This window comes from Motacilla alba, chromosome 1A (assembly GCF_015832195.1).
Source record: "Motacilla alba alba isolate MOTALB_02 chromosome 1A, Motacilla_alba_V1.0_pri, whole genome shotgun sequence".
Taxonomy (NCBI): Eukaryota; Metazoa; Chordata; class Aves; order Passeriformes; family Motacillidae; genus Motacilla; species Motacilla alba.
In genome coordinates this window covers 55,096,043-55,123,563 of record NC_052031.1, presented here as the reverse complement: position 1 = coordinate 55,123,563, position 27,521 = coordinate 55,096,043, and the positions used below count along the sequence as shown (strand labels likewise).

At 41.1% G+C, this 27,521-nt stretch overlaps 1 protein-coding gene across 6 annotated transcripts in view; it reads right to left on the bottom strand.

Moving 5' to 3' along the window:
* Window positions 1-26,548, bottom strand: part of SHISAL1 (shisa like 1) — an 80,403-nt gene extending 53,855 nt beyond the window's left edge. For 3 of the 6 annotated variants that reach the window (XM_038154471.1, XM_038154465.1, XM_038154472.1), the window contains exon 1: window positions 24,862-25,380. The gene's annotated coding sequence lies outside the window, so the exon portion shown is untranslated. The other 3 variants (XM_038154470.1, XM_038154467.1, XM_038154466.1) reach the window with 3 other exon arrangements.
* Window positions 26,549-27,521: the final 973 nt, after the last annotated feature.

Genomic DNA, 27,521 nt, shown 5'->3' with positions numbered 1-27,521 from the left:
CCTAAGGATAACACCTCAACGTGCAAAAGGCAGGTCTTCTTCATTTTTAAAACCTGATACTAGTCCCCTAGGAAGAAAATAACTCTGAATTCCTGCAAGCATTTTGGTCAAATCTTCCTCACCCTTTTGTTAAATGAAATGATGAAAAATACCCACTGGAGTAAACTGAGAAATCAGAGTATCAAGATGAAAGGGACCCACAAGAATCAGCAAGTTCAAAAGAATTTGCCTCTCCTCTTAAAACATCTGCAAATGTTTCACATACTGAAATGTTTCTCAGTAACATCACAAATGAAGGTTGTTCCTAAAGCAGACTCCAGCTAAGGAAAAAGAAAATGGTGTGGGAGCCTTAACCAAGGACTTTAGGAAAGAGAAAAAAAATGCTCAATAGAAGGTGGGAGTAACTTCCTTTTCACCTGTTCTTTTGCCTCATTCTGACTGAACAACCAGCCTCACACTGCAGGAGAAAATGCCATTTTTCACTGCTGCACACATAACTACCCTAAAAAGCTGGTTTTGAGAGCAGTACATGGCTGTACTACTGCAACTGTCCTAGCTAACAGCTATTCTAATTAAAATCCCTGAATTTTCAGCCCCAAGAACACTGGATTGTTAAAAAGGCTTAATTTTGAAAGTAACAAGGCAGAGAAACCAAGGAAAATGCTAGTGAATCCTTTGTCCTCTCCTCTTAAGCAAAAATACCTGCAGGACAAAAGAAAGGACAATTTTTAGTAGTCAGAACAGCAGGTGTGGAGGTTGCCAAGCAGAAGCAGAGAAAGCATGGAGAGCAACAGAAAAGTGGCTTTCAACAATTTATCCTTTTCTTCTTTTTTAAATGTGCAATTTTTGGAACTGGAAAACCAGGTAAAATAAAGCTGTGCTGCTGGTGGTGACATCACATGGCTCCAAGCTTTGTTTCACACCCTCTGTTTTACAAGATGTAAAAACTGCCTATTTTATGCCTAGCTTGGGGTTCTGCAGATTTTATGCTGTGCGCAGAGGTGGGTGTGAGAGGAGCTGCATCCAAAGGCTTGTACAGAATTCCAAAGCATCAAACACCCCTCTCCTCACTGAGCGCAGTGCAGCTGAGCAAAATGGAATGTACCAGAAGCATCAGCTGCAGACTGAAGCCACAGTTGTTTAATATTTATCTCAGAGGGCAGGTTTACATCCCTCACATAGAGCATAATCCAGTGTGTTCCAGCTACTATAATCAACACCATATTTTGGCTCCATCCGAAACATTTCCCATTTATAGGTGTACAACTACAGCAACACACAGAGAACAGTTTGCCAGAACTTTCTGAAATGGTTCTTCAGAAAGGGAAAAGTGACATGCATTTCCCATTTTCCTTAGAGACCAAGAGAACCTCTCAAATCCAAGTATTTGGTAAGTAAGAATGAAAGTACAGCATTCATCCCAGCAAAGCTATTTGCCAGCAAGCAATACTGCAGTCATGCAGTCTGTTCCTTCTCACAGATATTTTGGAGTCCAAACAAATGGAAAAAAAAACCCACAAAAAAAACCACAACAAAAAAACCCCAGTGGAGGGGCGGCACTATTTCTAGTTTACAGAAAGGATGCTGATGCTCAGAGCAGTCACAGTCATAAAGGAGGAATACAACAGATTTGAGGACTGTACATTAGGTTTGTTGACCTAATGCTTTAAACAGGAAACACTGATTTAAAAAGCCACGCAGAAAACAGGGTAGGAAAAAAAACTTCACCTATGAGAATACAAAGTCACTTGATGTTTAAAAGATTTTCATGAAGTTTATGTACAGAAGACAGCATGGCTTAGGAATTCTACTGCACCCAATTTAGTAATGGTCAACTCTCAAGTCATGTGCAGTGATGGCTTCTGGACTGGTGAAACTGAGATACGGTGGTCACAGATTGATTACAACCTTCTGATAGGAACCAGATGCTAGCCACCGTATCTTTGAGATGCAATTACAAAGTCTCTGACCCAAAGAACTGAAAATTTAATTAAGCCTCTGTATAATTAAATACACACCTCAATTTAATGAAAAATTGTGGTGAAAGGATACAGGGATACCAACATCACTTTAAGCCATCCTTGTTGATAACAGGCTTAGATATCTTTGAAGGATCACACCTAATCTCCACATTCAGATAGTGAAAAACAGCTCAAAATTAGGTAAAGATGCAAAATAAGAATGTAAAGTTTTAAATAACAAGAAGTATTTTAAAAATCAAATGCTTTGTTTCTGGAAATTTCAGCTGAACAACTGCTTTTCCTCTGCAATAATACTACATTACATGTATTACCTCATGAAAGTTGACATGAAAAAGCCTTACTCACACAGGGAACAGTTTCTCACATTCTCCTAATGACCCATTCTTTAGGGTACTTTATCAACATGAAATTAGTTACATTTGGTAAGCAGCAATTTTATAACCATGTAACACAGATAGTTTTAGCTATTTCCCTTAAATGGGGAACACAGAAAACTGATCATAAAACATATTAAAAAAACCCCAATACAACAACAACAACAAAAGCTGGAATTACAGCCTCCAAGGCAGGGAGGACCCAACATGCTTGCAAATTTTATGAGCAGAATGTTATTTTAATGCTGGTATCTCAAGGTGTTTTCAAGGTCTGTTCCCAAGATGTTATGCCTATTGTAACAATACTTCTTGTCTAATAAAAATCTCATCCTTTTGGCAGCCGCCACAGATGCTCATTCTGCAATCATTTTCTTTTCACCAACCATAAGGCCTTTGATGCCCACTTTGTAATATACTTATCAGAATGGATGGAGTCACATAGCCCAGACAATCAATTTTGTGTCTTGGCACAGTAAACTGAATCCAAAATATATTGAATGGTGGAATCCTTAGACCTTCAATATAAACGAACTGAATCTAATGGAGTTGGTGAAGAGCAGAGAGGCTTTTTGTATTTAAATTAACCCATTTCAGTTACAGTAAACAAATCAGAATTCCCCACATAAAGAGGCCTGATATGGAGAAAGGATTGAGATCTGCCTTCCTTATTTTACTTGGAGTGACAACTCACAGAGACATCTCTGGATAACTCTGGGGACAACAGCTACTATTTTAAGAAGTAAATTATAGAAATATTTAGTTTCTAGCTCATATAAATGAGATGGAAACTGAATGATAGCATAATGGGAAACAGAGTTGTCCAAGTAAGGGAATGATAGCCAGATAACTTGATTCTATTCCTTCTCATCTTCTACTTCTTTCAGCTGCTTAAATCATTATTTATTCCCTCCAGCAAAACTGCTGAATAGAAATGATCATATCTGAAAAGCTCTTTCCATTCTTGAATTTTTTTCTGAATTTTTACTTTACTGAAAATCAAAGTCAGCAGTCCATTCCTCAGCTTCCTTGGTAATCAACTGTCTTCTACACTACTAAATATATTGCTCTGGTTTGTGGCATTTCAGCAGAGGTCATATGTCACTCTCTTCTCCTTGTCCTATTTTTTTTCCTCTTCAAACAAGTCCTTATATTGGGTAAACCATTTATCAAAGAATCCTCATGTTTTGTTATCTGGGCTTCAACATCAGTTAAAAGGGTAGGCACAGACTACAGCATGGTTTTGTAACATTTCTATCATGTAATCACCATCTAGGATTACTGTCCTTTTTCAGGAACCTTAACGCTAGCGAAAGAGGATTTTCAAAGGGCTCCTGAGGAATCAGTGCCTCAGCTGTAGGTGTTACTGTAGATCCTAAGTGTAGCCTCAAGTCAAACAAACTTCTGGATACATTGCAAGTAAATTCTATTTTAGGAACATAATCTGGATTTGTAGTTACAGCAAAATGTAGCAAATAAACACAGCCTTCCTAAGAAGGCTTGACCAATCCAAGGTCTTTCATGCAAAGACATAAATAATTTTTATTTAGCATCTTATGCATTCTGCACTAGTACAATACAGAAATTTGATTGTCCTGTCCACAATAGTGAAAGTTTAGGGAAAAACCATTGTTATCTTACCAATTAAAGGAATTAATCTGCCTAAAAATTGGTTTACATGTGTATGGTTTACATAGTTTTCAAAGGCCAGAATACCATCATATTCCATATGCACATGACTCAAAGCATTAGACTAATCACTGGAACTGCAACAGGGTTTTTTGGTTGGTAGAATTACACCTTATAACTGCTAGAACTTTGGTTTATTTATCATCCTAATTTTCTGCTGACTGGTAGAACTATCAAATCACTGTACTCTAGTTCAGTGGGTTAGAAGACCATATCAGTCCGGTCTTCCTCCTGCAGAACTGACTTCCAGATATGTCTTCCAGATATGTCTTCCAGATATGTCGGCATGAGAATAAGTTTGTCTTAGACATAAATTTCTTCTGTGTCCCCCTAACAAGGCTAAACATGTTATAAAGGAAAAATTAATTCCTGAAAAATCTTCATGTAATTATCATAGCAATAAATTACTTCATTGCTTATATAAATGCCTGCTTTTCTCCAGAGCTCTTATCAGCATGGACATCTTTTAATTCAATGACTTCTATTGATTAGCTGTAAATAAATAGTAAATGCTACTGGACTAGATTAACATTCTCTTATTCTTGCTTTACAAAAAGGCTAATTTGCCCTCACTGTATCACTACTTTTGCATTCCACTTCCCAAAAAAGTTTAATTTCTCAGTATCCTCTCTCTTTGAGACAAGTTTTGTGTCACTTGTCCTGTGAGAAATATGGGAGAAACTCAGTAGTCTTTGATAAAGAAAGCAAGCTTGGATCATCATCCTGATTTCAAAGAAGCACATAGAAAATGAAATATTGAAACATCAATTAATTTAAAGAAGTGAGGAAATATTTTACATTGGACTGATATTTACATATAGGTAAAAAATAGTGTTTTCTTTAAGAAAGATCATCACACTAGGTCAGAAACCTTATCAACTGGAAACATCCAGTGAGTAAGTCATTCAATTAAAAGGAGGCCTTATTTTTAACCTGACATATTTCTAGCTAAGAAATCTCAAACGATGCTTCTCTGACATACCTTCTTTTTCCCTCCAGCTGCTGTCTTTACTTCAATTGTGTACTGAAAATGCCAAACCAAAGGGCAAACCTGCAATTTCATCATTCTTGTAAGCTCTAAGCATAGCAGCTTCTGAAGGCCATTTTGAACAATGAATTTCCAAATCAAGTAATGCAATTAATCATCTTCCTTGTATGACAAGGTAATTTACAGTAATTGGGAAGGCCATTCTAAATTACAGAAATATCTCTCAGTCTAAGACAAAAACTCACCTTGAAGCACAGCACTGATTAAAAAAGAATTCAAGAAAAATCACACTTAGGGGAACACTTCTCACTTAATCAGACCTTTAGCTTGAAACTGCAACATTGTGGGCACCAAATTCCACCTCATCCCTCCCAGCAAGTCTTGGCATTTGCACTGTGCCTGCCTTCCAAACTCCCTCCTTGTCAAAAAGGGGCTCTTCAAATGAAGAGGGATGTAAAATATGTTCAGAGAGGAGAGCAAGATTCATGGGGAGAAGTGGTAACCTTCCTCAGGGAAGTCAAGAGGTGGCAACCAGAGCTGAAACATCACAGTGTCCTAAGAACCCCTGCTGCATGTTAAAGAGGGAGCCCATTTGTTTCTCTAGCATGAAAACTTCAAACAGATGAAGCAAGCCTTGAAGAAATCCAGAAGGGATTGTTTCTTAAAGCAAGCAGAAAGGAAAACTGGCTAGGAATGAAGACAAATAATACAATTAAAGGTGACTTGGTTGGTGCTGCTGGGCAGGACTGGCACAGCATCCAACATTCCCCCAGCAGTGGGCTGGGGGTGGACAAAGTCCCACCAGGGAACACAGCCAGGAAAGTGACCCAAACTGACCAAAGGGATATTCCAGACCATGTGACATTGATTCAAACAAAACCTAAGAAAAGGAGGAGGAAGGGGGAGCATTGATTATTTACCATGTTTGCTTTCCAGAACCGCACTGGAGCCCTGCTTACCTTGGATGTTGCTTGCTGACGGGAAGTAGAGAATAAAATCTTTGGACTTTTTCCTTTGCTTGTGCAAATCCAGTCTTGGCTTTTGCTTTAATAAACCGCTTTATTTCATCCTCCTCGTTTTCCATCACATTTTCTCTACTCTGTCCAGCTGAGGAGTGATAGAGCAGCTTGGTGAGCATCCACCATACAGATATTGGGTTTACCTGGCAAAGTTCTGGTAGTGGAGGGAGGGCTACAAGGGTGGCTTCTGTGAGAAGCTCCCAGAACCATCCCCCATATCCTGCAGAGCCAATGCCAGCCCAGGCTCCAGGACAGACCTACCATGGTCAAGGTCAAGCCTAGCAGAGAAGGTGGTGACACCTAGGGAATAATGGATTTAAGAACAAACAAAAAAAAATCATGCACAGCTGTAACTGTGTACAGAGAAGAGTGGGGTGAGATATAATGAACTGCCCTTAACCCCCTTCCCCACCTCCCTATGCTGCTGGGAGGGGAGGAGGGAGAGAATCGGGATTAATCCTGGAAAGGGGGGAGTGGTGGGGGGCAGGTGTTTTCAATATTGGTTTTACTTCTCATTATTTTGTTCTTTGTTCATAAATTCAATCTATTTCCCCAAGTGGAATCTGGTTTTCCCATGACAATGATGGGGGAGGGATCTCTCCCTGCCCCTACTTGACCTCCAGAGCCTTTCCTCTCCTCTGTCCAGCTAAGAGAGGCAGTGATAGAGAGGCTTTGATGGGTGCTTGGCACCCAGACAGCTAAAAGCCACTACACAACTGACAGCAATATATTGAATTTTCAAGGTCTCTGACAGGCTGCTAAATGCCTTAAATACAAACAAAGATATACTCTTAAGAACTATGGGGATATCAGCCCAAGGAACTAGAAACAAGCAGTTTCAATTGAATCGTCTCAATTGCGGCTGTGTAAGGCGGTCAGTTCAGGAGAATATCCATGTAAAGGACAAACAAAGCATCTGCAACCAAAACAGTAGTTTTAAAAATTCAGGGCAGTCCTATCGGTCTGACCACCCACAGACATTTTCAAACTTTCTGTGGGAAGAGAGGGATCAGCATGATTTTGAAAGGAAATATCGCTATTAAAAGGGAGATCTCCTACAGAAGGAGAGGTTTCAGAATGTACCAGTGCTTGAAAGTGGTGCCTGCCTCAGCTAACCTGAGTAAAGTGGTTATTTCGTTGTTTGTCTTAGAGATGGAAGGGAACAAAAGCCAACTGAGTTCAGCCTTCCTCCAAAGAGGAACACATCAGTGGCTCTCTGAGGCTACTCACATGGAGCAAACACCAGCACCACCAGGAACACTTTAGTAGAAACTTCCATTTTGGTCTCACAACCAGCATCTAGATTCTCCAGTCAGGAAAGCAATTGCATTGTATTTCAATTTGCTTTTGTATTTGGAGCATGAAAAGCATTCTGGAGAGGTTTGTTGTGCCCAAAGGGGAAGAAATAATCACAAACATTAAGTATTTATATTGCACCATATATATTAATGTCACCTATTTTCACCATTAAAAGCCAGACTAAAGCTTTTTTATGCATTTAATAAAATTTGTTATTGAAAATAAAAACTCTTTGTACATTCTGTATAATTCATATTGTTCTACCATGCAAACATATGGCTCAGATTGCACATTCGTATGAAGATAAATATGTTTATTCTCCCACTGACTCAGTACTATAAGAAACTTAATTCACTCAAAAGTTACCCAGAACATAACTAAAAAAAAAGAGAGTATTTAAGTCCTCCAGAACCTTCTTACTGGGAAAAGGTAATCCAATAATTAAAGAGAGTAGCTTTTCATCAGCAGTTTTACAAGAAAAAATAACTACTGAGGCAAACATCAGTATTTTCTTCACTGTTAGAAATATGATTCAATTTGAACATGTGCATACAGGTAGTTTCCATATATTTAAGTTCAATCTGCAGACAGCACCCAACGGCCTGGCGTGGTACTTTATTTTTCAGCTATGCACTGGCTAAAAATTCTATCCAGCTGCTCAGCACTCCAAAAGAAACAAACAATTTGGGTCTAAAGTGTGCTAATCAGTGTAACAGATTTATTTAATAACCACCAGACTACTGACATGCCACTGCAGGCACACCCTCCCTCCCTGGACAAGCCCAGCCCTGGCACTGGACTGCAATTTCTGACCATCAATGCAATCCCCTCTGTTATTTGCAGAGTAAGAGCCAGAATGAAAAAAAAAAAAAAAATCAATTAAAAAAAAAATCAAAGGACCTCCTTCTCTTAATGGACTTGGACATCTTTGATGTCTCACTCTTCTAAGGTGAAGCTTTTTAAATACAAAAATTACTCTGTCAATAATTTCAAACAGTATGACTTGTGCTTAAATAGAAGTTTCCCTTCTGGAGAACAAGTGATGTGAAAGTGATTCCTTCGTTACTTGAAAGATTTCTGTAGTGTTTCCAGATAATGTATTTTTATGCATTCATCTTAAGCAACAAGAAACATTCTTGGATATTCTTTTTTCTTGGAAGTATTTCTGAAGGATTTTAAAAACTGACACGTAAATTCAGAGAGCCTTAACGAAAAGACTCCCTGTGTACAGCAGCTTGCCTTTCACCCTTTGTATTTTGCCAAGTTATCACTGTCCTTTTGGTCAAACCAGAAGGATTCTGTATTGGACAAAGGTAGAACACTTCATGGGAGCAACACTCAGGAACAGAAACTGGTTCCAAAGACTTTGAAACATTCTGGGGTTTAACTGAATTAGAGAAAACTTGCCTCTGAAAGTTTCTTCCTCCACTATACTTCCAACTAAAATAGAAATGGCATTGCAGAATTTTCTGCTTTACCTGTCCTCAGTCGTTTGGGCAAAAGTGATTGAAAATGATGTGATACATGTGATAAATGTGACACAATATATAGGATTTGATACCTGTGACATGTATCACATGATACATATAACATCATATCATATGACATGTGATCCATGACATCTTATGACAATACTACTACAAAAATCATATTATATAATTATTCATGGCAAATACAATAGTGATACATAAACAATATATAAGATAAATATGAAACATTATTATTAATGACATATATATAATATATATTATACATGGCATATATATGAGATATGATATAACAGGTTTGGGTTGATTTTTTTTCTGAGAAATCCTCTTAAGAACAGATTAAGCTCGCCTGTTTTCTGGATTTTTTGTGTATTTGAAGAAGGGGCAGGTTTAGAAAAAAGAGATGAGTTACAACCTTGTGCAGTCCTGAACCATGAGGAAAGCAATGATTTTCATTACTACAATATCCACTTCATGTTCAGTGAAAACTTTAAATATAGTATAAATTCTCCACTTAATAGCTGGATTTTCTGCAATCTGCCTGGATTAAGCTACATTGTCTCAAGACATTAAATGTAACAAATCTCATTTTCAAACCTACTACAATATGTTTTAAAAGCTAATCCAAAAGCCTTTTACTGCCTTTCAGTAAAAGTCCCTTATTAACTATGCTGAATCATGGCACACTATATAAATGGAAGCAAGACTCTAATAAAAGATGCGATATTAATAAAAATGAGGAGTGGGAAGATGGATCAACAACTGAGAAAGCCTCTTAGCAACGATAAGGGTGCAGAAATTAAAAGGATAATGCGCACAGGAAGGAAATTTTTGCAAAACACAGGCTGGAGTACAATTGAACAAGTGTCTGCCTTTGAGTAAAAAAATAAGCATTTCTTTCACATGTTTAGGAAAACGTACTTAGTTAAAAAACATTAGCACTTACTACTGGTAACTGGACTACCAGGTATGGGGCAGGTATTTTTGTACACTGTCACAGTTAAAAAGAGTCTTCTGCCCTAAATGCACTTTGAAATTAAAACCAGTCGCGCAGAATGAAAACCAGTCACGCCTGTTACAAGTATATGACGACTCAATGTAGCTAAGGAAGAACGTAACTGAAAACAGGAGGAAGGGTAGTAATTTTTATTTCCATAGTAATCATCATATAATACTTCATAATTGAGAAAAGTTTTAAATTGCATTACAAATACTTTGCAAAGAATTCCTTGAGCACCTAGAACAGTGTCAGTTTTGCTGACCAGAGTCTCAGATTCAAACACCTGCTGTCTGCTTTGTTTTAGCCCACATCTGTTCAATTGGTACCATACAATGGGTTCTCTTGTGTGATTTTTACCAAAATATCCCCTCTCCCCAGTCTCTCATCTCCAGAGAATCAAAAGGTTAAACGACCATGACCAATCAACTGCGACAAGTTACAGATTTTAAGAGACTTAAAGAAACAAACTATTAATATTTTTAATAAATTACTAGTTAAACAATGCTGCACATACCTGTGCAAGGCCTTATTTGAAATGTCAGCCTTGCTATTGTTGGGCAGCAGTGAATACACAAGGCTCGAGTATACTGCCACTAGAGCTCTGCTGTCTCATTTTCTTTCCTTCTCCAAGATCAACTTCATCAAAAGGCTGGGCTGAGTATTCATCGAATAATTGACACTAATAAGAGTGGGATGGTGGGAACAAGACTTATGGATAAGCTCACATTATCTAAATCAGGAGCTGCCTACTGCCCCTTGCTCAAGGATTGATCATGTAGTCACTCTTGTTCCCCATCTCTAGGCACAGCCCTGTAAAGGGCCGAGCTCTGGGGGACAGACTGCTGTGTCCTGTGCTTCACTTCCAAAATCAAGACAGAATGGTATTCTAGGAAGAGAAACAAAGCTAGCCAAACCACACCAAAATTACACGAGGACAAGAAATCTGCTGTCCACTAAATTCCTCTTGTAGAAAAGGGGTGAGTTAAGGGTCCCTAAGCAGAACTCCAGAGGCAGATATTTAGACATTCCTGGGACACCTCTATCTTTAGAAACTTCCTACAGCACACAGATCTGTATCTATACTGAGTTCAGTGGAGGGGGGCTTTCCACATGCAAATCAATATGAACATCTCCATTTGGAAGACAAAGAAGGTGCTGCTGACTCCACTGGGTGAAGAGAACTCCATTGTGCATGAATACATCAAGTCCTCAGAGTCACACCTTATCCACCAGCACCGGGCACCAGCTAGGGATGAGACAGCTTTAGGAAACCTTATTTCAGGCAGCAGTTGATTGTCTTTTAGTCAAATGTGACAGAGAGGGCCAACTACGGGTCAGCCTCATCATTAGAAATAAATAGGGAATACTACAATGACAAGAGACCAGGGAAACACAGGAAGACCACTGGAAGATGCAGCCTTGAACTTTCTTGAGGAAATGAGGATGTGACAAGTGAAGAAAATCCAACTATACACAGTGGACAGCAACTATGCAAACTGCAAAGAACCCTGACTGTTACGAGCAAAAGATACCTGATGCTGAAAGTTGCCTGTGGACCTCTGGCAAACTGAGAGCACAATAACTTCCTGCCATGTGAAGGACAGATGCAGGGACTACAAGAGGATTACTTCAATTAATAAGAGCACGTAAGAATAAGAGCTTGCATAACACATCACTGAGAACCATGTCAGTAGGAGAATTAATTCAAAAGTATTCTGCTTCAGAGTTACGTACAAAGTTTTAGGAGAAGATAAGCAAGACTATCAGCCTGAAATTAAACAGGCTGCTTATTACATTTGTGTTTGGCATACCCAAGTCAACATAGTTAGCCAAATAACGATCTCCAAACTTCAAGAAAAAGCACTTCACAGAAAGAAGTTAAACTGAGTTTCAAGAGCTCTTTGCTTTTGCCACGGCAGAATACAGAATAAAATGCTTCAGTAAAAGAACTGACAAAGGTGAAGCGCATAATGGAGGAGGAATTACCCATCACTGAGATTAACTGGTTGTTCATTAGCCAGGCCATTCCTGCATATATCAAATTGCTACCCCAGGGTCCAAGGACAATATTAACATGGTAACACAACAAATCTCAAAAATTCAAGTACTTAGCAGTCTGTGCCTTAAGACACAGAGCAGAGGTTTTTCTCTCATACAGCTATTGAATAACCTGTACAAGCAGAGCATGAATGCCCCTACAGCACAAAAGGAGGTAGAACTTAGATACTGACTGAAATGAACCAATCAAATATGTAAAAAGAGAATGAGGGAGAAAAACCTGGAGAGGTAAATGACTCCATGTATTCCCTGTATCTTAAGACAGCACAAGGTTATGTATAAAGCAGTTGGAAACGCAGAATACCTTTACGGTACCCATTAAAGAAATGTATTCTGTAGATTACTTTCCCAGCAAAGAAGGCAAATAAAGGAAAAGCATAGACATTTTGGTGATATAAAAGGTTAATACTAGTAAAGTTTAAGTCTTAACGTAAAAGAAATAACATGACTAAATATGAGTCTGAACAGCTCTAGAAGGAACTAGAATTCACAGAGTAAAGCAAAGAAAGAAGGTAAATTCCCTAAAAATAAAAATAGCATTATTACCACATTTGCAAAGGGAGGCGCCTCAGACTGTACAGGCGACCACAAATATGCTACAACAAAGGGCTATTGCAAAAATAACTCAATTTCCCTCAATATCCGATCTGAGTTGCTGTTGTTTGTTGTTTATAATGTTCAGTGATTGCTCTGTCTCCTGGAGACAAACTCACATGAGGACTATTATCTAGATAGCAGTCTTCATAAGTACTTTGGCTAATTGCATTCTGTGACTCCATAACAAACCAAATTCTTTTGCAACACCACTAACTGCAACTTGCTTTCCCAAAGAGGTGCTGATTACTCTGGCTAGAGGAGAGGTAAAGACACTAGGAGGGAAAATACCTCAACATCTGGCAGTTCATTGAAAACAAGGCTAGTTTCCACAAGGATAAAACTTATACTTTTATATGGGAAGGAAGATTTGACAACCTCAGAGGATTTTCTTCTTTGGTGAGGAGACAGATCTTAGGAATCCTTTATATGAGGAACTGCATCCCTGAGAATGCATAGTTTTAAAGCGGTCTGATAAACACCGGGAATCTGATCATGTTGCAGGTTCCTTCTCTCGCCACTAAAGAGCCCAATTGCTGTTGCTGACCAAAACACTGCACAGGGAGCAAAAACTAAGAGCCATTTATGTCAAAGAAACTTTAAATCTGTACAAGAAACACAGCACAATACCATAGTGGACAAGAGCTGTCACCTGAGAAAAGCCAAAGATCTACAGAACCCATGATGATCAGCGTGCATGCAGGGTATCAGTGTCTCTACTCTCAGTGGATCATGTACCTCTGCTGTCATTCAGCCATCAAGATGCTGTGTCTAAGTTAAGGGACTTCCAGTGAAGACTAACCTCTATCTCTCTTTTTTTTTTTTTTTTTTTTTTTTTTTGTGATTCGAGGTCTCTTTTCCTCTCTCACTGCTGCCCTTGATGCTGAAAACTAGTAAAGCAGGGCTTCCGCATTCCCACTGTTAGCCTGTCAGGCTTTGCCCTTTCAGTCCTTCAAAGATTCTGTGCCAGAAGGCAAAGAACTGCATAGACTTAACAGAATTTCTTGACCAAATTTATTTCAGAGAATTTAGGAGTTCAAATTCCTCAAAACTATGACAAATCCCAAGACACACTTTCCCTTACACTGAGCTGACTCCCTCCTCAAAGCATCTACAGCTTGGAGAACACTTCCTTGCCTTCACCCAGAAATCATTCTAGCAGGATCCATCACTCACTGAGGAACCAGGGGGATAAAATGGTAAATGAAATTCCTGCTGGTAAATGCAAAGTAATGCAGGGAGGAAATGCCTTTCTCTCAGCACTGGATAGGCTACTGCATCTTAGAGGGACAGGAAAGCTACAATGAAATTATGCATATCAGTTCTATGCAGATAGCGATTTAGGACTCAGTAGAAGATAGAAGTTCAGAAGCTGATGAGAAAAAAAAAGGGGGGAAAGAAAATCTCATTATATCATGGTATGATTTTTCTACATCTCTAGAGCTGGAAAGGGATCAGGAATGACAAGGATAGTAAGAGCTGTAAAATGTTTTCTCTATGCAAAGCATTTGAACAGACTAGGAAGGAATTTGATAAAAGTCTACAAAAATTTACAAGAAGTGTTGACAAACTGAATAGACAGCAATCCTGCATCACTTTTCATAATACAAGAATTATCAGACAGCAGTTTGAAAACCAGCAAAAGGGGGTGGTTTTCCCACACAGCATGCAGTTTAATTGTTCTCTTTATGACAAAAGCTTACTTGTCTTTCAAGAACAATTAGACAAATTCTATGGATAAAAACTCCCACCAACAGCTATTAAACACCAAACTGACTCTGCTGCCAGACAGAATGTACCTGTGAGGCCACCAGCCAGAAGCTGAGAGGGTGTATCTGGAGAAATACAATTTCCCTATACTTAGATAATAAAATGCCTAGCCCAGTCAATACTAACAAGCTAGAAAGATGCTTACCCTGATCCAAACATCCACTCTTACACCCTTCTCCTGTGTCGTGTGCCCAAACCAAGAGTCACACCAGTCATTAAATTGTTTCTAGGAAAGCAGCTATTCCCTTTTGCTGTCACAATGAAACAGAAATGAGATCTCACTTTTCTTTTTAAAGAACCTAATATTGTACAGATATTTATGCCTTACTGCATCCTGCTGATCACTTGTGTTTTGATGGCTTTACTTTCTGTTGTAGTGTGCTTTATATGGTGCAACAATGAAGGGTTTGTGTTCTGGTGATCTTCAGCTTTGATCAAAAGCTGCCACATCACACCACTAAAAAAACAGACCATGCAGAAGAATTTATCATTTAAATTTTTAAGTGGCACTTTACTAATTCTGTCTTAAAGCAATATGTTCTCCAGACATTATTTCATCCTTCTGATGGGCCAGAACTGCTCATAACTACTCATATCATTACATTTGCAGAGATCATTCACTCTTGTAACAGAACAAACTTCAGGTTTAGGTGCTGGTTTATGTATGTTAAGGCCTTTCTGTTTAGCCTTGTTGGAAATTCTGGTTCCCATTCACAGGGGAAGGAATGCCAGAGAAACTGCCATCCCAATTAATTTCCATTGCATCTGTTGTCATTTGAAAAAAAAAACAAACAAAAAACCAAAAAACAAACAACCAAAAATTCAGGCTCTGAATTTTTGAATTCCTGCTATGAATACTTGCTGGGTCACTGTGTTTGTTTTTGGTGTATTATTACATTTGTCAGCAGTAGCAAGCAGTAGAACACATGGCTCACTTTACTGGGTCTGCTTTGCTACTCATAGCTAGAAAACTCAATTTTGGTTACATCCTTCTTCCTGCTCCCCCAAATGAATAAAACCATCATTCTGATGGATTGCACTCAGCTTGGATACAGAAACAACATGTGAGATAATTCCATCTTACAACCCAAGAGATATTTGTCACAAAATACTCTTTGCACTTACTGAAAGAGGATTTTAAACAATTGTGATTCTATCATAAACAGAGCCATGATGGGCTTAAGAACTGAAGCTATCAAATTTCTTGGGGACCATGTCTTAGCTTTGTTTTCAAGAAAAGGACATAGGTGATGATCTACTCCCTTCAACAAAGCTTTGGGGTTTTTTTAGTGGTTTCCTAACTCTTCAAACTCTAAGTCTCTGGCTGTTTAATCACAGAAAATGCTCTTGTGTAAGAGGATAGGATTTCTGAGGGCTTGCAATGATGATGGCTCTGGAAACAAATTGATCCTATCTGTGCTCAGCATCTCAATTCACATGAAAAAACACATTCTTGTGGAGGGCCCCTCTGTGCCAGATACAAATTCTCCATAAGGGCCATGCAACTGACAGGCTTTTTTTGTTGTTTTGGCAGCTGACTTGGAAGACAATTAGAAAAGAAATTAATGTTTAAATGGGATAAACATTTGTTTGGTTTTGATACTTGAAACTAAAACATCAGAACAGTTACTTCACACCAGGCAAAAAGGAAAATGAAAGGAAAAAGCAAAGGAAACAAGAAAATTATTTTCCAAGTTCTGATCAGCACTGCCAGAAACAAAATCATTACTACTGGCCCTAGCACCACTTCCCATGGAAGACTCCAAAAAATACTTTTGAGATAGAAGCCTGGCCCATTTTGGAAGTTTGTTGGCAGCTGCTGGGCAGCCAGCCCATGGCAGCAGTAAACTGCAAAACACAGTAAATCCCAATCTTGGTAACTAAAGAAAATGACAAGATTTCCATTTGTCTGCTTAAGCCCATCTGAAACAGGCTGACAACACAGAACAGGGAAGGCAGAGCAAATTCAGAAACTAAGGAGAAATCTTAGCTTTGATGGTGAGTGATCACACTACGGTTTTATTTACATGATTTATTTTATACAGGGTTTTTAATTTTTGAAATATGCAGGAGGTAGTTAAAACAATGCTTGCCTTCTGTGTCTAATTATCAAAAAAGACAGTAACAAAACCACATCCTGCTTAAGAAAAGTGTTGGCTTCCTTGAGAATATTGCTCCTCTTTTATCCTTCCTTGAAAAACAACTGGTAGCAAGAGCTGTGGCTGGGGCTTTCTATGACACATGCACTGTACAGGGTGCTCCTGAAAACCATGGTGGGTGCTCTGGCTGGAAGCTTTAAGGTTGCTCTATAATAACCATTGATTTAAGACTACTGGATTAAATTTCAGTGATCAAAAGTGAAAAATAATGCCTTAAATGTTTCAAACTGTGAAGTCTTGTGAACATGTTTATTCTGTATTTCATTTCCATCACTGCAGTAATTTTGGAGCAATGTTATTTATATTCAACACAAAGGAATAAATTGCATTATTAATAGTTCTCTGTCACTTGAACTCATGTTCATGCTACTGAAAATTTCACACTGCAGTCCAAACTCAGAAGGTTTAGGGAGAAGCTAGGTGGAGTAAGGGAATAGTAATCAAGGTTAAAAACTGAACAAAAATTTCCTATAAGCATTAACCTGCTTGCAGCTCTCATCACAGAGAGCAGACCAATAGAGAAGCACAAAATGAATGCATGTAATGCAAATTAATTTTAAGGAGAGCTATGTGTGCATGTACATCCATATTAACTTCTCTCTTGTCCAATAGATTCTAGAAAAGAAAAAAAAAGCAAACTGCAGATTCTAGCCTTAGGGCTTAAATGAGTAATGATGGATAGAACTTTCCCTAGTATTAACATGTCATTATGAGAAAGAAGGGACTGTCTAACAAAGACTGAATTAATGGACTGCATGACACAGAAGTGTGGAAATCTAATAACAGAAACAGTAAGTAGATGAGGCTGGCAGGGACCTCTGGAGATCATCCAGCCCAACCCCCTGCTCAAGGATCACCTGGAGCAAGTTCCACAGGACTGCATCCAGGATGGTCTGGAATCTTTTGAGAAAGGAAGACTGCACAGCCTCTCTGTGAAGCTAGTTCCAGTGCTCTGTCACCCTCATACACCCATAAGCTCTTGACTCCTTCTTCATCCACTCCCTGGCAGAGTTCAGCACATTCCAGTCACTCTCTCCCATAAACAGCAGTTCCACCTCCTTGCCTTGGTGCTCTGGCTTTCCTAGAAGGAATGTAGCCATCCACGACTCTATTCCCACCATGTCTCTGTGGCTGCAATGAGATCATGGCCCCAGTGATAAAGAGCAGAAAGGCAAAAGTAGTACCACTGCTGCCAATTCCCTTTCTTATTAATTTCTCATTGTTATATTTAGCTCACTGCCCAGGAGTGCATCCCAATTCCAGCAGAGGGGACTCAGCAAGGGTCTACTTTCACAATAGCAGCCATCAGGCACATGAGGCTTGACCCTGCTTCCATTCAAATAAACAGGAATTTGGCCATGGACTTGCAAAAGTAGGATACCTGTCTTAAAAACAGTTATTTATTATTAAAAAGCCCTGTTCTGTAACTCTTCACTTGTGCCCTTCTACTCTAAAATAAAGGCAAATTGTTGCAAGACAAGCTCATAATTTATCAATATAGTTCTGTGTATAAGGCTCCTAAAAAGCAATTATTATTAGCAATTGTTAAAAAGCAATTATCACCAGCAATATACAATATGAGCTGGTTTCTTATGTAAAATTTGTTTCTGAGGTAAACAAACCCTCTGGAATTTCAAGGAGCTGCCTTTGACCCACCCTAGCTGGAGATGAACAGTGAAAAGAAGGAAGGGAAATGGGAAGAAGAGTGACAGGGCCTGATCTCTGCAGCAGAGGTGAGCACAGTGATTTGTGCACCTTGCTGATCTTCCAACAGAAGAACTACTTGTCAAAGACCACAGGGTAGAAGCAGAACAGCACCAAGGCCATGGGACCCTTTCCATGCCACCTGCCCTGAAGGGGCTGTGAGACAGCACATGGTTCAGTGCCACTGCCCTGGCCAATGTCCCTGCACTACAGCAATCTCTCTGCCAGCCCCTTACACGATTTCCCACAAGAATTCACAGACTTGCCCAAACAGGGATGAGAGGGGCTGCAGCACAAAGTAATAGTTAACAAATCTCCAACGTGTGTCTAAAGAATCTCCTTGCAGAGCTGGATCCAGTGATTGTTCACTTCCTGGCTGGAGCCCAGGTTTCTAAATCCCTGGTAATAGTATTTCTAAAAATGAATTTCCAGCAATATCTTAAACAACAAAATGTTGCCACATCATAACACTTCACAGCAGAATGACAATGAATTACTCTTAAAATTCCACACAATTAAAAAAGGTAATAAGCATCAAACTGAATGCCTCTGAGAAGTGGTTTCAGTACTCAGAGCAGCCACTCACTGATTTCTGCCATGACTTCTGCATTCCAGCTCAAGAAGCCAGATACTGAACCAGTATTTTATTCAGGTCAGGTTTCCTTTACCACTAAGGGGAATCTAAGTGACAATATGAATGTTAAAAGAATTAATGTCTTGTTTTCATGACAAAATAGAAATGAAACCCATCCTATGAAGATGCTGTTCAGTTTCAATTCATTTCCATTCACACACACTGGACAACTCCCTGCTTTGGGGTAAAAATTTCTTCAGGACTATGAAATGTTGGGTTGCAGCTTTCAAGTAAATCATTCGAGCAGTCTTGTGTTCAACTGCATTTTGGGATATTTGTACCTTTAGAAATAGAGATGTTTTGTATCTTGAGGATAGGAAACTTAGTCTATTATCTTGGCAGCTTTCTATCCAATGATATGCAATGGTCATACTGAAACAAGACATGAACAAAGAACCCTAACTTAACTCTGGAGTTTAATGCATATTGAACATTTACATTTGACGTTTAAGAGAAAGTGTCTGAAGTGGATGCAATTTCCTTGAAAAAGTTCATCTCTCTAGGCTTCTGTCTATATTTTCAAATGTTAAAGTAGTAATTACCTGAAAAATGACATAAGGAGAAAGCACGTATTCTGCATGCTTTACAAGACAAAGCTTTTCAAAATTTTAATAAGTATACTAACTATTGGGCAGTAAGTAAAGAATTTAACAAATGTTGATGCTGTTAATACACCATGGGGAAAAATGCATTTCCCCAAATGTTCACCACAAAAAAAACAAACAGTCCAAGATGGGAGATAACCAGAGAAAATTATACTCTGACTACGAAAAGCTGAAAATTGTGTGAAAAAGCAGCCCTGAGGCTCTCATATATGGGAATGCAACACAAATGGCAAAAGCAATAATCTGTATCTTCCCACCACCTCCTTGCACCCTGACAGCTCTATTTGGACAGAACGGTGCCTTTCTAGTGGCAAAATTAATTGAATACATGGATTTGGGAAAGAAAGGAATCATAGATATCTATGAGTTACATTTGGAAACATTTGCCTCCAATAGCCTTTAGGTGATTCATTTGAACCCCTCTTAAAGAAAAAGCCTGTAACTGGAAAGGATTCAGTGTTGAGAAACAGCAACACAGGAATGTCAGTAAAATGAGGGCTGGAACATCTCCACCTTAAAAAAAACTCCATCCAAAGGAAGAAGAACAAAAATAAGTTTTAGTTAGGAACCAGTCTGGCTAGAGTACAACAACTCAGAGCAGCAGAATTACATTCCAAAATTTTCCTTAGTAACTTCCAAGAGTCTCCCACATCAGTGTGAGAGAGGGCATTTTGTTTTTTCAGGTAAACTGAAATTCCACTGCCTTTTCTGCTTGACTTAGCAAATTGCTTGTGCAACAGCTACTACATCACACCTCACTGCTCACTCCTGATATCACCTAAGGGGCTCAAACGGCATCCATTAGAGTAAATAAGATTTTATCAATAACCTGCTGAAGCCTCAGATGTTTCTATGGGCAGAATGAGAGTGGATAATCCTTGACAGCGCTGGCAGGAATGCCCTGAAATTTGCTGCTTGCAGTGCTTGGTGGTCTGCAGACCTGTTCCTGCTAAAAGCTCTAAAGTGAAGCTCAGAACAATGTTTCATGTTCTGTGAGCCTGGTTTTTTATTAGGAAGTTTCTTTCTAGCTACTGAAGTAGGTTTAGGAATACATCTTGTTCCAGTGGAAATCAGTGAGAATTCTGTCCTTGCCTCCAAATAGAGCAGGAGCAGACTCCTTGTCTGCAACATCAGACATCTTGGCATAAAGTGAGGAAATTGGGAGGGCCTGCTAAGCTTCATTGGTGTGGAAAGGTCAACCTCCAAATCAAGGGACTCCCGCAGGAAAAGCACCAGGGCTGCAGCACATGCAGAAGGGAGGCCTCTCCTTGCCTTATCCCCAGAGAAAATCCCAATTTCACTCCCTGGCTCCTTCCCCCTGCCAGCCCATCCCAGCAGCTGAAGAGAAAAGGCAGAGCAACAGCAGCATCTCTTGGTTGAGGTGCTGTTGAACCCATAACTCTGAGTAATACAGGTAAGGGAGGAATTTGAATTTCTAAGCAATTTGAGCTGACATCTCTATTTTACAAGTAGAAAATGCATCCAGGTCGAAAACTTCCAAAATGACTTGGGAGTTTAAGCATGTGAATAATCAGGCAGATAGGGGAGAGGCATCCCTATCTCTCAGAGATAGGGGAGAGGCATCCCTCTAGAATGCATTTTTAAAACACAGATTTCTTTGGGTTGTTTCAAACTTGGGCCTTAAAAGCCTAAGTAGTTTTTAAATTATTATAAAGTTCATTAAAAATATGGTGAGTAAGTGAAAGGCCAGAAAGGAGCTTTTTTACATCTTCATGCTTAAGAAGGTTCATTTTTCAAAAGAATAAAATCACAGAAACAGGAGAGTTTTACATTACCACTGGTATGTAAAAATACAATCTTTGTTTTATCATAAGTTTGGCCACTAAATTTTGATGAAAAGCAGAAGTTAGTCTACCATATATAAGAGACATCACTTTAAAAGTCAGGTTTTCATCTGCAAACCTTTCATATGAAACAATCCTGCCTCAATCTAAGACTGGTTTATCAGAAGTATTGATTGTTAGGGTGATTCTGAAATGAAGACCAAACTAAAAACCCTATAGCTAAATCAAGTACACCAGCATTTGAAGTATAAACACATTACAGTGGCTTATGAAGAATATAACTGAGCTCCGAACTGGAATAACAGAAACATCTCTCATACCTGCCTAACACCATTACTTGCTCCTGTCAAATGAGGCTGTGCATTTTGTAAGTTCAAAAGGTATACCTGGCAACTCACCTGCCCAACCCTCTCCTAAAAACAGAAAAAAACCCCAAAACAACCCAAAAACAAACACACGCACACACAAAAAATTCACTTTGGATATATAGTGCTGGTTTCTGCCCTTCACAAGCCCCTTGCTGCCAATATGCCTCTTTTAAATTCATAATGGCCTTATTTTTCCATCCAAAAAACCAGTACATCCAACCTGACAGCAAACAGGAAAAGCAATGATGAGCCATTCTTTGTTTTCAAGTCTTTGGAGTACAGATCTGTGAACTTTTTCTCTGAAATCTGTTTCCTTCAAATTTATTCAGCAAAATGAATGTTAAGGAACTAGCACTGGAAGTAATTCCTCACAACATCTTCCCACTGATCTCACTGGTGTACAGATGCCAGTGACCAAGGCCCAAGACAGGAAAAATGTTGACTATCATTTGTTATTGTGATGCACTAACATCTTGCTACTTCCCCAGAGATCTCTCTGGGCACAATATATGCACATAGCATAAATCTACACTCCAAATAAGCAACCCTGAATGATGATTATTAATGGGGGTAGGGAAAAGTTATAATAGAGGGGTAAAGTGACTTGGCCAGAGTAGATCAGCTACCAAGAAAGGAGCTCAACCGCCTCCTCTAAATAATGGTGCAGTACTTATTCATCCCAGGTATGGGATTTCCAGCACCAGAGAAACAAAGAATATTAAGTCTATTTCCATGTGACAGCAAAGTTTGAGCAATAGGCTGGTTGAGTAATTTGTGGTATCTTGAATATGAACACCATAAAAAGCATTTTTGTTTATAAAAACCAGTGTACATTATATCCAAGTTACTTTGGTATAATGTTGAGTAAAACAAAATGCAAACCAATATCATTATCCATATTTATAGGCTTAGCCTTCATATCTATGTACATTTTTCCCACTCCCTGAAACAAAATCCCTTTGTCAGTGACAGCTTTACATACTCAGATGCCTTCTCACAACCTTAAGTGATTATTGTTCTGAAAATATCTATAAAAGTAGTAAGGGCTTGTTACAAATTATCTTTCTTGCTGCCTGTTATCAGTCTTAAAAAATAAAACTTTTTTTTTTCCCTCTTCATGGCACTTAGGGTCTGAAAAATGAACTGGAATATCTGTTGCTCTTACTACCACCAATAATAAAAGGCTCAGCTTCAGAGATGTAAAGCCCAGAGTAAAACCTAGATCACTTTCCCTCTACTTGTATTGACTGTGCAGCACTAAGTAGTAAAAATGTAATTATTCAGCATGCAAATTTAAGTCAATGACATCCAAAGGAGACAAGATGACAACTAAGATTTTTGTTCTTTTCTTTCTTTCTATTAATGGGATTGTTATTAAGTTACTTCACTGGTAACTAGGGGCTGGTGATGGCTCTCCACTCACAAGAAATATTTTCAGAGAAGTATCTCACTACTGAGTTGCTAAAAAACAGAATACAAAAGTCAAGGGGTATTTCAGTAAAAATACCTTTAGGGTATTTCAGTAAAAGCTTGAAACTTTTTGAAAAAAGTGATTTGCCTACTCTAATGCATTTGGAATGAGGAAGATGTTTTAGCACTTTGCTGGACTGAGCTGAGGATAGACTCTCACAACATGAAAAATACAGTTATTTCATAACAGTTTATTCACTGAGAAGGAGTGTTTCAAGACAGGTGTGTGCTTCATACAGAAGTACCCCTACTATTATAACTTCCTACTCCTGTAATCTGAAACAGTCACAACTGTACATCTCTTGGGCAGTATTTCAGAACTGAGTATTCTAAAACATTCCCTACACACTCCCAATGCTTCTCAATATAACACTATATATTAAACTGTCTCTTGCAAAACTATGGAAATTTGCAGGAGGGTTTCAGATGTTTAACCTAACATGTAGTTAAGTTAAAAGCGTGTGTTTGCTCATTCTCTCTAAAAAAAACCTTTTAAGTCCCTTCGCAGGTTGCAATGCCAAGGCAAATCATCAAGACTGTCATTCAGTTTCACAACATTTTCTTTCCTTACTTTTGCATCTTCTAACTGGAGGTATACTCTTTGTAACAGTGGATATTCCTACAAATTTCAGAATGCTAAAGACCCCAGTTTTTATCTGATTCTGAAGTCGCTAACCAGGAAAGCATTTTAAAACAGCATTAGAACCACTGTTTTCAGCTGGATGGTAACAGTTCACATCTTTTGAAGACCAGGGGGTTAAATAAAGACTGGAGTTAAAAAGGAGGATTTTTACATCTACCATTAGGGATAACATATAACATAACTCCTTGTAACAGAGGAGAATACACTCGTATACTCGGTTTTAACACTACTCCATCTCAGATAAAGTGTTTTGCTTGATTAGCTCAGAGCACAGGTGCATGTGAACGACATTTCCTTTTGTTGAGCAGAGTGGGGTAGGAAGAAGTTAAAGAGACCTGTCAAGGTCACACCACAGCACGATGACAAAGTTACAGAGGAAGTCACCACTGATTCCCAGTTCAGCTGTAGCAGAGACTGCAACACAAAGCTCCTCAAAAGGGTTCTGTGCTGCCAAATGACACACAAGCAGAAAGATAAGTAACATCAACAGTTTTTAGTACTAATATGTCTCAGGAGTACTTTGAACACGAGACAAGTCAGACCACGGCTTAGTTTGAGCTTTACAGCTAAACGAGGTGATGCAGCAGAGCAAATACTCAGAAACCTTGTGTAACTCTCACACTTGCTCAATCACATCCACGTATCGTTAATTAAGTCTGGGGTAATCGTGGAGCGTTGGAGGAAAAGCGAAGAGGGGCCATAGGATCACGCAGGGCTTATTTGCTTGTTTCGGTCCCCGGAGACAAAATACGGTACTACTACGAATATGAAAAGAGAGAAAATCGGGCAAATAGATAACCCCGAAGACTCCGAGGGGTCCCGTTGTCATGGAAACAAGTCGCCGCTAATGAGTTTCCACGGCATGAGTGATTAATACCCGAGCCCTGTAAATAAATATTGAAGCCGAACGCAGCCAGACACGCAGGCAGCCGCTGGATCGGGGCGAGCAGCAGCGCAGCGCGCACACGCCGCGGCTCCCTGCGCACAAAGGGGACCGCACAAAGTTTCCCGAGCGCTGCTGCCACCACGCTGCGCGGGGGAGCGACGGCGGCCACCGCGCAGAACAACGCGGGCCGGGCCGGGCCAGGCGCTCTGCCCCGCTCCTACAGCCGGGTACGGTGGCCGCCGGTCTCCGGCAGCGCACGGAGCAGCGTAGCCCGCGACCGCCACCCGCCCGGCCCCTCACAGACAGACAGACAGACACGCCACCCCTCACCTTGCGCTAAGTCGCTGCCCGCGCACAGCCACTTTTCCCGATAGTTGCACGGCGAATCCACGAAGGAGAGCGCGGCTCCGGCGTGTGGCCGGGTTCGGCAGAGGTGGCACCCCCGACCTCGGGGAGCAGAGCACGGCGTTTCGGCCGGCGAGCGCGGGGACGAGGCACCGATGCACAGAAGCTACTGCCACCTCCTACCCTGGCTCCCCCATCCCCTCCTGTCCCCGCCCGCTTCTCCACCTTCTCTCTTCCTCCCCCACCCCCGCTCGAACCAGCTGTTCTCGCTCCACCTGGGCAGGCTCTCCAGGTGCCTCCCTGCTCCCACACACGTCCCCTAGCGCAGCTGGAGCGACGGGGCCGCTGCTCCGCCTCTCGTCGCGCTGCCTCCGCTGTCCCTAAGGGAAACTTCCCCGGCCCCCGGCGCTCCTGTCGTGTACGGAGCGGGCTCCTCGCCTCGGCCGGGGACATCGCAGCGCGGGGCCCTGTCCCGGCTCGGGGACAGGCAGAGCCGCCCGGAGGTGACCACTCACCTCAGCAAAGCCCAGCGGTACCCTCTAAGGATGGGGGTGGACGCGGCACTGGCGGCATCGCCGATGGAGGTGAAACCTGGCGGGGGTGTGGGGCGCTCCCCCTGCCCTCTCCCTGTCCTGCTCCTCCTGCGGGGCTCCCCGGGGAGGGATGGGACGCGCCGCCCGGGCGCTGCCGGCACTGCCGGGCCGCCTCTGCGGTGCCGCCGCCCACCCTCCTGAGCTGGGGGGAGGATGGATCAGGAAGGGGGCGCTGGCAGGGCTGGTGCGGTCGGAGCGGAGCCGTGCGGTGCCGCTCTGCGGTGCACAAGGATCGGCTTCACCCGGGCAAACTGGGCTCTGTCACCTGCGAGCGGGCGGCTGGGCCCGGAGGCGACAGTGCGGCGGCTTCCCCAGGGCTCCCAGCTAGCCACCGGTCCCTGCCCGGCTCAGACTCGGGCCAGCTCCCCTCTTCTTCTTCCCCCTTCCCGCACGCCGCCCTCCCCTCCCAATCGTTACGAGGGCACCGGGGATTAAGTGTACGTTCAATTTTAAGAGCAGTGTATTAATAAATAGCGATTCGGTGATTTTAAATTACTCTGCTGGCATACATCCGTCAGCCTGTTAAGAAGCAATCCCTTCCAGGCACAGTTTAATCGGAGGGATCAGAGCACGGGCGCCTCGTCCTCCGCTGTCTCCAGCGGGACTTGCCCGGGGAGCCGCGGCCGAACGCTCACTTGCTGTGGGGTTTCTTAGGAAAATTCCTTACGGGAGAGCCCTGCCCGGCCCGGGAAGGCGGTGCAGCCGGCGGGAGGGACGGAGGGAGCACCGGGAGAAACTCGGCCTCCGCCTGGGAACAGCCCCAGAGTTTGTCCCACATCTCCCTAGAGACTAAACCAGGCCGGGCTAGGCAGGGGTTGGCCGTGCAGCCGGAGTTTAGACGCTGCAGAAAGTGCACATCCTTAGGGCAGGGGAAATCTGGCTTTTATACGGCCTGTCGCCAGCGGACAGACAGAGAAGCAGTGCGGTGTGAGCCCTCCTGGCTCCTCAGAGCGATTCTCGAGCTCACCTGCGCACCCGGCGGCCCCTCGCTGCTGCAACAGCAGCCCCGCGGCTCCAAGACTACGACTAAAGCAGCTCCGAGATGGAAAGAGGATAGACACTGATTTGAGGGCTCAGCCCTCAGAAGATGGCTAAAGCTTCCCTTTCTCCCCCTCCTTCCTTTTGCATCACACCTCCAGAGCCCAACAGGTGGTTGTGACCTCAGAGAAGTTCTAAGCTAATCTAAGTAATGTTTATAAATGACCTCTCGCATGAATTCACACAATAAGAAAAAAAGATTTTTCATTTACATTTTCATGCATAAATCATGCAAAGTAGGGAGCTCCAGACACTGTTGCAAGAGTGATGACTCATGCTCCCCACATGTACATTATTTATTGACTGAGGATGGGACCGTGTTTAAATTAGGCTGCTTGATAACCTAATCTGAATGTTCTGAACTGCTTACCTATAATTATGTTCTGGAGGAAGTAAAGCATAATTTCTTAACCCTAGTCTTTCTCCCTGACACATTTTAATTCAGAGACTTGTATGGAACTACATGTTTTGAATTTCCTAGCCGGTGGAGTGCTCTTTCTGCACAGGCACTGAAGGTGGAAAGGAACAATCACAGATGTACTTCTCAGATCAGGCAGGAATGTAAACTATGGCTTTCTGCACATTAGCAGATAAAAACTGTTAAGTTCAACAATTGCAAACAGAAATGAAGATACCCTGCCAGCTTGTGCCAGTTTCTCATACTGGGATGTCTTATTACACGGCTGTGTTAAACTAGGCTTCACCATCCCATTGGGACTAATTCTCTTCCAGACACCAAAAGAACCTTCCTTATGGCTAGGTGGGCTGCTGTTATTTTTCATAAAATAATTACAGAGCAAATAAATGGTGGACCACAAGTTCATCTGTTTGTTTCCTTCCTAAAGTCCTGTAAAATTGCTGATTCCTCCATTTTAGTAAACCTTGAGAGTGCAAGGGCAAAAAGCTGTTCTCTTCCCTATTCTTCATTTGTTTTTCCTCCTTCTTTTCAAGCAGATGGCATCAAGGAAGCTTTTCCCACACATACACAAAGATTCAAAGCCATTCCTGTGAGGA